This window comes from Phasianus colchicus, chromosome 4, assembly GCF_987193195.1.
Source record: "Phasianus colchicus chromosome 4, bPhaCol1.hap1.1, whole genome shotgun sequence".
Taxonomy (NCBI): domain Eukaryota; kingdom Metazoa; phylum Chordata; class Aves; order Galliformes; family Phasianidae; genus Phasianus; species Phasianus colchicus.
The window spans coordinates 5,217,938-5,231,269 of NC_143439.1; the positions used below are offsets into that span (position 1 = coordinate 5,217,938).

The 13,332-nt window shown below is 40.0% G+C and overlaps 1 protein-coding gene across 9 annotated transcripts in view; it reads right to left on the reverse strand.

Annotated features, from left to right (window-relative positions):
• The window catches only part of MARCHF1 (membrane associated ring-CH-type finger 1), a 337,967-nt gene that overhangs the window by 193,968 nt on the left and 130,667 nt on the right, over positions 1 to 13,332 (reverse strand). The window contains exon 1 of one of the 9 annotated variants that reach the window (XM_090138479.1): positions 3,985 to 4,003. The exons of the other annotated variants lie outside the window; for them this stretch is intronic. The gene's annotated coding sequence lies outside the window, so the exon portion shown is untranslated. Of the gene's footprint in view, positions 1 to 3,984; positions 4,004 to 13,332 lie in introns of those variants that run through there. 9 annotated transcript variants of the gene reach the window in all.

A 13,332-nucleotide genomic window follows, 5' to 3' on the forward strand; every position in this document is an offset into this window, starting at 1 on the left:
CACAATTTTTTTATTTTATTATTTTAAAACAAATAGAAGCTCAGAATTACTCTGTGGGCTTCCAATTTAAAAAAAAAAAAAAATCAAGAAAGATTAAGGATAGTATTTGATTTTGCTTTAGAAGTGCGCCTCAATTTAACCACGTAGGCTCTTTTTCAGTGAAACTATAGGTGCACATAAAAGCAACCAGGTATAGTGCTATTCTACTACTCTTACAGTTCCACACAGCTCTCTAAAGAAGCTCACTCCCAAAATTTCCCCCAAAACTCTGCTATTCATTATCTTCATACAAGGCTCTAGGAAACAACAGCTTCCAGACACAGGAACTTCCATGTAATATTCTACTAAATATCAAATGAGCATATAAAACACTGCAAATGACAAACTGCTTTAAATACAGAAAATAACCTGAAATCTCTCCTGGACAGTAAATCAATTCATCTCTTATGCACTCTTTCCTACTTGCTTGTTGTGTACATTTGAACGTGTATTGAACACAACTCACTTTCAGACATAGAAGTTTATCCTGATGCTTGTTTTCAGTCTAAAAAGGCAGTTCACAAAATACAGAGCGTGCCACATGGCTGTTCTTCAGGCTTACAAAATGCCTCGTGCTCACCTGCTTTTTTCCTGGCTCAACTCTACAGAACAGCTGCTTCTTGCTATCCTATCCCCCTATCAGTTCTCTGGTTTTGCTCCTTACTATGTAGCCTGAAGCTACCATCAGTGATAACACACCACTTGCAACCAGAGGCAACCCTGACGGTGATAGTGTCACATATTCAGAGCAGAAATGGCCACGGACAAAGGTTTTGCAGGGTTTCTTCATCAAATCTAAGGATGCTGGTGGCTTTAGGGATTCTATACATCCTTTTTAAAAGCACTTACATTAAAAACAAATAGTAAAATGCAACACAATAATATTTGTATTTGTATCATATGTATTAAGATTCTCAATTTAGAAAAAGATACTAATACTGATGTATAAAAATAAAACTAAAAACGTATGCTGATACTGAACACAAAATGCCTAATAAGGGACTCAGTAACAAATGTTCTATCCTGTCTTCTTCCTTCCCCTCCGACTTGTTTTTCCACCTACTGCTTACAATTTAGGAATCTGTTGTCCCACAAGACTTTTCAAAACTCCAAACTAGTTTAGCCCATTTCTCCCTCTGACAACACCTAACCCTACTGACCGTTCTTAGGTTGGCATGGAAACTGCAAGCTGCTCCCATCTGGGGACGATCAATGGCTTAATTTCAGCGTGAAACAAGAAAGTATTAGTGCAGGGAAAGTTACTGTAAGAGAACCTTACGCCAGCTCTTATGAAGGGGGAGGACACGCATTTACAAATATCCTACTTATTTGCTTACAGCCTCACATGTGCACAAGTGGCACGTGCTCAGGTGGTGTGACCAAGATCACCTGCATGTGACAGAGGTCAACAGGCTCAGCTCTCAAGTCTTCACCATGTCTCTGCACTTCTTGACTGGCAACTGGTTTTTGGACAGCTCTTTCATCATGATTAAGAACAAGCAGCTGTTACAGGTTAGTCATCTTCCTCACAGTCCTACTTACTTCAATCTCCATAAATCTTAGGCCAAGCCATTACGCCTCTGTTTTTCCTCATTTTGAAAATACATCGCATGTAGTCTATCCTGCCCAACAGTCTAATCAGAGCACAAGTCTTCTTGTCTTGACATAACTAACACATTTCTCAATTTTACCACTGGGAATGATGTCCTGGAGCACCGTTCTTCATCAGTGACACAGGTCTTTCATTTAACCCTTCTGCTGCTGACGATATTCAAACACACTCCTCCATTGCTACATCATTCATGTCAACCCAATAACAAATCTCTAAAAAGGGTTTACTAAATAAAGTCCAGCCATCATGTGGCACAAATTAGCATTCCTTAGAAGTCTCATTAAAGGAGACAAAGTGTGCTGGCCATCAAAAATTAAGATCCCAAGCTTAATCCCCAAAGAACTGAGGTATTGGAGCTGCTTGAAGGAGCTTGTAGTTGTGTTGCTACGTCCCGTGGGTAATGAAAGAGTCTGGTTTCCAGCTCTGAGTATCTGGACTCTTCCTCAAGAATTGAATTCAGTTTTTAAAGATAAGTGTCAATTCAACCAACTGGCAGCAGAAATGAACTGTTAAAATGCACTACCCAACAGAAATGGCAAGAGGACTTAAAAATCCCCTGAAATACTTCTGTTTTTTACTAAATGTGTGAACAATACCAATAAATATTATTTGAAGACGACACATTTCAGAATTTCAGTGTTACAAAGCTGTCAGCTTAAAAAGTGTTTTGTTGGAAAAGTAAAATTAGCACAACAAACCCTATCTGACATTTGACTTAACAAAGAGGAGTGAACCTCTTGCTAAAAAACAGTATTTGCCATAAGAAATGAGTAAGAATGTTAAGAGGCCCAATGCAGTCATTTTCACATGATTGTCCCTACCTTCTCTGAGCTGGACAGAAGAGTCTGAGTCTCTTCTGCTCTAAGGTTCCATACAGCAGTACACTCAGCTGTGTCCATACACGGTACAATTTATCAGCTACACATACTTCCAACATCTAACAAGCCTCATGTTTAACACCTCTTCTCTGAGAACTCAAGTTCTCAAAAAATACTGATGATTTAGTACATAAATAAAAATGGAAAAAAGAACTTATGATTGAAGGAGGGAGGTTCCTTCTGAGCCAAAATTGTTTTATTATTATTAATTATGAAAATTTTTAAAACAGAGAACCGAGTCAGCAGTAGAAATAGGCAAGTCGCACTGAATGTCAAATCCATTTTCAGATCACCCATTAAATAAACACACACTGATACTGAAAAAGGCAACTAGACCAACAGTTCCAACTAGGCTATCCAACAAAACTCTGAACTAACCATTAGTTTCTGCTTTCTTTATGAGGTATGGTGTCAATGAAGTGATTTCCAACACAGATACAACACTATACAGGGCATTCTTGTCACAGAAACTTCCTTAATTGGATGCCAGCAATGATTCCTGGCAGAAAGTCATACAATTGTCAAACCTTTCGCTAGCTGAAAAGGCCTCTATTTGTAATTTTGAAGTGCTTGCGGTACCTGCCAATTCTGCAATCCTATAACATTTGTAACAGGAAAAACACAAGCTCTAAACTTAAAATGCTGACTGAAAGCTGGAGAAAATGGCTTGATTTCCAACATTTAGGATGCTGTGCCAAAAACGAGCAGCAAGTTGTTTCAACTTGAAATCTTGACACTGTGGTAATGAGAGCTGTGGCAGCACATTCACTTGTTCAGTATCAAGTTTACAACAACGAATATTCAGTTCATGTCCTGCAAGCTTGTGCCCGCTTGTCTGCCCTCAAAGCTGAGTAAAACTTGGTGTATCTGTCTAGTGAGGATGCTACAATTGTTCACAGAGAGAAGCAAATTTCTAGTACTAACCAAGACTTGCACCCTCCTGCAGAGCATGACAGATGTCTTTCCCCAGCAGTAGCTACTATCATATAGTTACTGCTGTATGTGGTACTAACAAAGCAGCTATATAACAGTTAGGGGTAACTATATAGTGACAACTAGCAGCATACTGAAAAAGTGGAAACCATCTTCTTATTTGCTTCAGCGTACAGAACACTGAACACCTAAAAGGTGGGTAACATCATATTCCTTATCTGTGAAAAAAGATCAAGCTTTTAAGATCCATTTGAAAACAATTCATTTTACAGTAAAATAAGTCATTATTTTTTCCATGTTCACAACAGTAGTGGCTTGTAGCAGTCCAGATAAAAATTTGCAAATTCTAGGCTCTTAATTCCATATCTACAGTTTGTTAATTTGTGAACGGTGTGTATCTGGCAATTTAACTCTTCAGACTCTTTCCAACTCACACGACCATTCCTCTACAGCCCTCTCCTCATCACCTGTTTGGGCAGAAGAACCTACAGATAGGTATGCATGGTGTAAAACAGCACTCACTGTGTAATCAGGGGGATCTCATCTCTCAAGACATAGTTATGGAGGATAGGCCACGCCACTGTCACAGGCTGAAGAAAGATGAAAACAATTTTAAAATGCAAAAATGGAAGTGCAACAGCCGTGTCTAACAAGAATCTCAAACCCCTGCAAAACAAAATGCTGCACTTAATCACTATCTGATGTTACACTTGAAAGATGTATCTATCTGATCATTTCAGACTGAGTAGTTACTGGAACAGATATAGTAAAAACTATTTTGATATGCTTGTCTGCTCCTGGATTTCTACAGTTAGAAGAAGAATCCCAGCAGTTAAGGCAGTGATATTTCTTGTCATAACAACAGGTGACGTTTATTTCACGTACTCTTAGACAGCAAGAACAGCCATACCAGCTCTAAGAGCCTGGAAGTAAAGAACTGCTGCCCACTTTTTTTAGCAATACTTCCAGTTCTGAGACTTAACAGTATCTGCAACCACAACTATAACGTTTTAGGGAATGGCATATGACCAAAAAAAAAAAAATCAGTGAATATTCTCACAGGTTTGCAAAGAGGCAGGGCTAAAACACTGCTGGAATTTACAAGCATATTAGAAGCATGGTAGCTAATTAATGATCTCTTTGAAAACAGCTTTTCTTGAAATTGTCTCTCTACAGAATATTGACTGTCTACAACAAGGAACAAAAGCAACCTCAAAAAAACTTCACCAGAATCTGCTATGCAGGTTGGTTATTTTGCTGACATGGAGAGTTGCAGAACCTGAAAGCTCCCCTTACTGCCTCTTTGCCTTTTATTATGTCATTCTTCAGTAAAAAAAAACAGTGTACACCTACACAGCCACTGATAGATGTCCACAAATGGTATTCTACACATCTTTTATTAAGTTATTTACAACTGCATGCGTGTGATTTCAGTCCTGGGAAAAAAAAAGATAAATAAAACAGGTTTAACTGATCTGCAACTTTGCTCAAGGTTCAGGGGAGAGAGAAAACTGAAGGCATTTCCCTTCTCCAGCTCCAAACAGAGACTGAATACTGAAGCATTTACTTTTCAACAACTGCACGCTAGCATGAGATTAAGTTCCAGGATTAATTAAATAGGACCACGCGTAATTTAAATCACAGTAGCATGACAAACACAGGTTCCTGGTACCCAGCAATGTCCCATAGTATACAAGATATATACACACACAGACACACACATGAATCCCTGATTATGGAATGCTGAGGCTGAAGCCCAAAGAGCCTCCACATTCAACATTTAAGTATCTGCACGCTCCCCTAACAGCAAAAAACCTAATCTTTGCAGTCTCACAGAGAGAATTATGTGGGCCGATGATGCAGGACTGCTAACTTTCTCTGCTTTCCCCTTCAGTTTAACACATGCCACCTCAGCTCACAAAAAACATGAAACTCCAGGATGAGCACTAGCTGTGCTGCCACTAATAAGGCTCATGAAACAGCGCCAGCATGCTGGATTCAGTCACACCAACTGAGCATCACGTTGCTTTTGGTATAACAGCTAAGCACAGACAGCTCTGAATACTGGGAGAAAAACCTCTCGTGTTAAACTAGCCAGTGATTAGAATAAGGCAGAGATGTTACAGATTTGACCTTGAGTCGACTGTGTTAAGAACAAATGTTCTAGGATTCTAAGCTGAGATGCTTCTCTTGAACACTTTCTCCTCATTTCCCTTCTACTCCCCCACCCCCATGCTTCTTTTTCGTATGGAAGCCTGAGGATTTCTCAAGGAACTCTTTTTTAAAGGCTGAGCAGGATTAACGGGATGAGAAAACAGTTTTTTGGGAGCTCTACCTCGGGTGTTTCCTTGGACGTGAATAACAACACTGAGTTTTGAAAGCAGCATTGCTGTATTGTAGTTGCTGAGCAGGTGGTCCATTAAATCTTATGGCCGGTAGTTAAACGGTGGTGTAAATATTTTATTAAACTTCCCAGCCTATAGTAAGCACTGCTGAGCACTATCTTATGCAACATAGGCTACAGAAATTATCTTACCAATGAAAAATAAAAGGATGAATGATAATAGGATAACCGCAATTATTTGTTTTAATATGAAAGGGAAAATAAGATTGTGAATTTTAAGTTAAATGTGCTCGTTTGGGGAAGATGCATCTTCTTTCATCTTATCAGTTTACAGCCTAGGCAAAGAAGTATATATTATCTTTTTATCCTCATTCCTGTAACCTCATCCAATTATTTATTTTATGCCATTTTTAATTCCTATAAAGCTGAGGGACCATTCAGATTAACAGTTTAACAGATTCTCTTCTAGTCAATTAAACACTACCTCGTATCTCCACCAATGCTGCAAGCCATCTTCTGCTTAACTTCTTGGCATCTCTCATCTTTGCAAGTGACTTAAAGGGATCGAGGGTGCAAATAATAGATAGAATATCCATTATGCACAAAACAGAATCTCTACTACTATTTTTTTCTTTATGTTTATAACATCGAGGAAAGGAAACCTGTCCCTCTGAGATTATTAATTACCACGTTGTGAGATGTCTGCTATATTATTTGGCAAAATAAAGAAACTCTCCTATTACTCAAAAAGCAAATTCTAGCTAGTTTGTTCACACAGAAGAATGTAATTTATTGGCCTTGCAATAACAAAGTTTTTGACGCTTCGGGAGCAAGAGAATCACTATAATTTAGAGATCTAAAAATAGGCTTCAATTCTTATTCAGTTACAGGAGAACTGGAAAAATAATATACTTCAAAAAAAGATAGGCTAGTTTGTTGCCTATTTCTAGTAATGCATTACATTCTCGCTCTGCATTTTTAAGTAATGCAGCGGAACCTGTAACGGTTGCACAAGGAATCAGGCAACAGCACATGTGAAGTACTACCATGAAACTGCATATCCAATACAACACTGAGATATGGAGAACTTTCCAGCTTTATATTAACTGTATCAAGAGAATAAAAATGAAATTTACACAGCTGCAAAGGTCCTCCAAAGGCCACAGCTACTACAAAGTAAAGCAGAAGGGGAACTGGAGTAACTCCATGTTACTACTCCATGTTAGCATGAGGATGAATTATTATAAGAAAGAGCAGAATTCTCCTTCACATTACCTTTACTGAACCATCCATCATAACACAATCTCCTGAAAAATACTAAGGGTTACTTTAATACACAGATATCATACCTGGAAAATCACCAGATACTAATAGGCAGAGCTTGTGCTGTGCCTACAGCAAACAAGCACTAAAATTCCTTCAACTTCAGTTGCAAGCATCTAACTCTTTACCTTCTGCTGGTTAAATCTTGACTTTTTCTTTGGGCATCCAGAAAATGAGAAAAATATACAGTGAAAAGACATCTGCATATACTCTGGGCAACATTAAACAGGACCTATGTGAGCAGAAAGGATATAAGCTCTATCCCCTGAGCAACATTTAGCTACCTACGAACTACATTTCTCCCCTAGTAATCCCTGCCTTTTCACCATGCACAATAAAATGAGGCTAGAGCTCTACTGATAAAAATGCCTAAAACTCCGATTTATCCCCAGCACATCAGAATTTCATGCAATACTTCTACAGAGAGAAGGGGAAGAAAGCCTGGCACAGTTGCAACACATACTCACAAGCATTCAAAAAACCTGCAGAGCAGCAGGGGTTTGCTGTGCTATTCCAAGTGCCAAGGTGCCACTACCTGTGCCATCAACCACCCAGATTTGTCCATGCCAACAGCAAACAGGTACACTTGCCTCTCCCACTCCAATGGCACAGGTGGTGCTGAGCCTACACACTGCTGAACCACCTCCTTGTCAGTGGCAATCATGCCCAGCCACATCATTTTTTCTTCTTTCTTTTCAAACACATCTCACTCTTCTAGCTGGGACTCTGGATCCTAGCAAGGCTGTGCACACCCTGATCTCCCACAGCTCAAGTGACTCACATCCATGGTTTCAGAGTCCTGCTTTGCCTCAGTCATTAAGTATTAGAGTGGTTTTAGCTAATAAAGTCTAAGCCTTCACAGTACAAGAACAGGTGTTTTCAAGGTCTACTGTCTTCCACAAATGGATAAATCTTCTTAGGAAGGGAAGAAGCACATTCTTTGCACAGGAACAAATCTATTTTGTTTCAAGGCCCCATCTCAAAGCACTGGTGCGTGTAACTTCCCAACAACACCTGATGTTTATCTTCTTCTCCCAGCTCAGTTCTCTAACCTTGCTGAAAACAGCAACAATTTCTGCTCAAAAGACTGATATGGATCACACTGGATCTCTAATACCTAGCAAAAGGCATAGGTAACAATGCCTTATATCTTATATCAAGGAAACGTAACTGTAAACAGATAATTAGGGTAAAAGTAGAGCATGCACGATTTATCCCATTAGACTACCAAAGGCTTTTTTTCCAACTATTTCAGAAGTTTTACGCAATATGTTTTAGAATGTTTAGCCAGTTTCTAGCTTTTTATATCAATTTCATATTTCCATAGGTTTAATCTCCATTGCCTTTCTGTAGAGAATCCTGTTACCTCCAAATTGCTTTTGCTTTGGCGTTGTGGAAATTCTCTCCACGCCATTTCAATTCTCTCTATATCAGAGAGAAAGAGCCACACGTGCTGTCAAATGTACTTATCTTTGGACCATACACTTCAATTTTGCTTTCTTTGTATTGATACACTCACCTGAAGTGAATTTCATTTTAGAAAAATACTATAGAGAAGACTTGCCTTGCTTCACAAATTTAGTTCCTTCCTCTGGCAGGCATTTCATCGCTTTTACAAAGGAAATTTCTTAAATGTCTTGGGCTCTACTTTAATGCAGTAAGAGATGCTTTGAAATCCACTACTAGAACTAAAACACTGGTTAATTAGAAACCCTATTCTGACTTCTCATGTAAATTTATTCACAGTCTATATGCTCCTTTGCTCTCTCCCACCAGTAATGTCTTTCGTAACTCTTTCCTTGTGTTCATCTCCACACATTTACGGAGTATACATACCTCCTCTTGACCTTCCCTTTTATCCCAAGAAGCAAAGCTCCCACCTAACGACAAGAAGCATCAAATATACTTGAGAGTATATTTTGATTGTTCTATTTAATCACAATTTATCTTATTTGAACTTCAGCTACACAAACCGCTGTATAATCACAGTTGATGCAAAGGGGCCTTCGATCAGTCACATCCCCTTAGTTGATCACAACTTCTTGGTAAACTCACAGTACCTTCTTCTATTTTCCCTTTACCATTACGTACAGAACAATTCTTTCACCTTAAGGCAGTTTAAGAACCTGAATAACATTAAGGTCAAACTCATAATCCTGCAGTTGACTACATTAATTTTCCCCCTTTCTTAGAGGTTATACACTGCTCTGTTACCTTCTAAACAGCAAGACCTCTACTTTCCTGCAGGTCTGTAGTCAGACTCCACCTCGACTATTTCTATACCTCTTTGCACCATGCTGTTGGAACTGTAATCATTTGGTGAAAAGATATGGCACACGAGTTTTTAGAGGAACCATCTTTTAATGCTTCCTCATCTCCACTGCAGTCTTTCAATAGTTCATTCATTTCTTGGAAACATATCAGATGGACTTTGTACTCTTTGCTCCAGCTCAACAGTTGAACTGTGCAGGCTATCTTCAATCCTAAGACACTGGAAAACCCAGCTGTGATGCTGAACATGAGCATTCTTCCATGCTTCAAGTGTATCTTAATGACAGCTCTGCAGAGCATGTACACCATTTGAACACAGTTTAAAAGGGATTATAAAGGTTACAGCTCTTAAAAGTAGTCTAAGTTCTTAAATATGCATAAAGACATGTTTATAGCAATTCTGAAGAAGAAAAATTGCATGCCATTCCATTAGCTACAGCTTTGCCGCAGGCAGCCATAAGCAATCCTTCAGGTTTTGTTTCGTATCTATCATCATTACCTGGACTCCTCACAGATGTTTTAAGTAGATCTTAACATGCATTGCAGCTTATTGCTACTGACTAGACTTTTAGCTAAGAAATAACACCTTTCAAGTTCAAAATATAAATCTAATTTCATTAGACTCAGCAGGTCATACAATACATATTGCATGCCACAGCATAAATCCAGAAGAGGCAGCAGGCACCTGCTGTATCGCTTCAAAATTTCTCTGCTATATATTATTTAACAAAGTATTTTCATCACAAGCTTGTTCTTCAAAATACCCATAGAAAATGAACACAAAGATGGTTGTTATAGCATTAAGTTATGTTCAAAGCAGCTCATCTGCAGCCTGGCAAAGGAGCACAGAGAGACACTGGAAGGAGGGGAGTGCAAACAAGACCCTGCCCAGCTCCTCCCAGGCCCACCAAAGGCCCACCTCCACAAGGCCAGGGGTGCAAGAATGGGAAGGAACCCAAAGAAAAAGCTGAGAAAAGAGTGGTGGACATCCATCTGGACCCCTCCCCGAAGCAAAACTGAGAAGGATAAGCCAGTGTCAGAGCAACTTTTGGACTAAGAGGTACAGGACATGTTATAAGATGAAGGGGAAGAGCATCTGGGGTTTGTACAGGGGTTACTGTGGAATACAGAAAGAAAGAAAGGCAGGAGAGGGGTTGTTTTACATGATTTGGAGAGGAGTAATTGTGAGAAAATAGAGGAGGAACAGGGACATGCATGCCCACAGCTGTGGCTTCCTCATCCCTTTCCATCTCCTGGCTCCAATTTGGCATTTACTCCTAGCACAAGTAAAGAAAAAGCTTTTGAAAAGTTGAACATAACGCACACTTAAAATGAGATTTTCTTCTCCCATTCCATATACAATGAGTATCATCTTTCATTCTATAACTCAATTCTGTTCTTTTCCCACTATTATCTACTCAGATCAATTCACTCACTTCATATCAATCCTCTGTTATCACAGATATTTCCTCCCCTCCTTTTCACTTCCACCCTACCCCTCCCTCAGTTTTTGCAGGTTTGTTTTCCTTCAGCTTGCTTAGGCCTTTCTCCATTTTCTATAATCTTACATTCATCTTCCTCTTCATGAAATTCGTTTTATCATTTCCCCTAAATTCTTCAACACCCTTTTCAGCAGGGATAAAAACTGCCCCTTGTCATTTCTCTTCAGCTTTCTTCCTGCTTGCCAAAATTCATTCTCTGTAGCTTTTCTCTCTTCTTCAAAGAGAAACACATACAATTGAGGCACTCTTCTCTGCACTTAAATAAAACATGGTTATTTTCAAACACTTACTGAGTGAACAGGGTTTGTAGTCAATTTTTTTCATAGGATGACAGAATAAAATCTACAGACTATTACTACAAATGTAGTTCAGGAGTCAAAAAAATTCACAAAACAAAGTTTCTCATAAACAGAGAGACCACACGTGTAACAAACCCACCAAGAAAATACCCTACATTTAACTATTTCTCTGTTCCCTCTTTCCCTGTGTGCAGCTGCAGAAAGGAGACACTTTCACACACTTCTCTTTCCACAAATTGAATTCCCAGGCTTTGTTCTACCTCAAGATACAGCTTTAGTAAATCTCCATGTGGCTGCAGAGCTAAGTTCTTTAGCAGGAATTTATCCGAGAGCTTTTAACTTTTTGAAGCATTTTGCCTTACATGAACAGTCAGCCTCTCTCTTTCAGTTCCACAGAATACTGCGTCCACCTGACTGTGAAGACCAGCATTCGAGGGGTTATGAGGAGATATAACTGGCTTTTTAGCAAATCCACTATCACGTATTTTCTGTTAGGACATCTCCTAGCCCATTTGATTGTAAAAGAGTACTACACAACAAGGCAGATGCATTTTCAAGATAACATTAGAGGACTGAAAATCATTACCAGCCTTCCAGTAAAACACGTCTCCGTGAAAACTCATAACCAACAGCTGACCCTTTTACTACTGTTTAGCCATATGTAGAGCTAGTACAAAGGAGGACAATTTGATACTATTATTATGTAGAGGAATTTTCTGCACTTCACTGAAATTATTATCACTCCCCAGAGAAACAATTCACTCACATTATCTGATCTGTGTTTGGCTGCATCTAGTGGGAGGGCTTTAAAGAAGAGACCACAGCACCACAAGGAGACAACGTAGATCCTTCAAAGGGTTTGGCACTCAGGGCCCACACTTCAGATTTCTCTCCAGAATGAAAAACATTAAGACTCTCTTTGCCCTGAAACAGTAAAGAAGTGAAACAGCACACAGCCTACCAGCAGCTAGGACAGGACTCTGCCTGTGTTCGTGGATCACAGTGCAAGAACAGACATCTGCTCACACAGCCTGATGTGTGTTTGACATATTGAGATTGCTGAAGCATGTATGACAGGTCTTCCCTTGGGGACCATAACCACCCCTTTCCCCAGAGAGCCCAAAATCAGAATGGCGTTATCAGATTCAGTACTCCTGTACACCATTTCCTGCTAACACAGAGAACTCACTCCACAGCCTACTCTTGCACAAGACTTGTTCTTATTCCAGGTGATGGCATCAAGGTCCTCAAAACAGCTGAGCAACAGAGCTCATTGCACTCAGCTGGATCTGATAGCTAGAGAGCTGGAGTTCACCTCACATTCATCTGCTATGCAAAAGGCCTCTAGCCAACCTCTTCTAGCAGCACACCAGGATTCATGCTGCGCTCCATGAGCGAGATTATTTTCCAAGACACCTTTTATCAGTTATCAAATCCTGCAGTGCTTTACACTGAGCTCGCTCTCTGCCTTAAAACTAACCACACAACATATGCACACCATCATTCTGCCAGAGGACAGCTCCAGCAGCGCTTGTTGTCCTTACTTTATTGCTGCTTGATCTCATGCCAATATTTTGTCCCTGAGGCTAGGCATCTATCTACCTTGGGTCAGGCTACATCAACGTTACAGTTGATTCAAGGCATTAATCAATTATTTCCTCTCTGAATCTGCTAAAGTCCCTCACCATCCTTTCCCCCATCCTCAAAATACAATGTTTTCCCTGAGTTCAGACAGAACCACCGGCCCTCACCATCCCCTCAGAGCTGCCTGTGCAGGCACACCCCGAGCACACAGCACAGCCAGCAGGCTCCTGCCAGCACACTCCAGGCTGCCCCAGTCAGCACTAGAGAGCAGTAAAAGTTTCCTGCAGTGCTTCACCTCATGGCTCATCCCACAGCAGGCATCCTTACAGACTCTGGGAAGACACAGACCTGTTCTGGATTGTATTCTTGTGAAGCAGATTGTATTCTCCGCTCCAGCAGATAAGCAAAGCTCATGGGACAGCACTCAGGCAGGAACCGCACAATTCTTCATACACATCTTCATACACTATGTTCTGGGCTGCATTAAAAAAGGGGCGGCCAGCAGGGAGAGGGAGGTGATTGTCCCCCTCTGCTCGGCTCTTGTGAG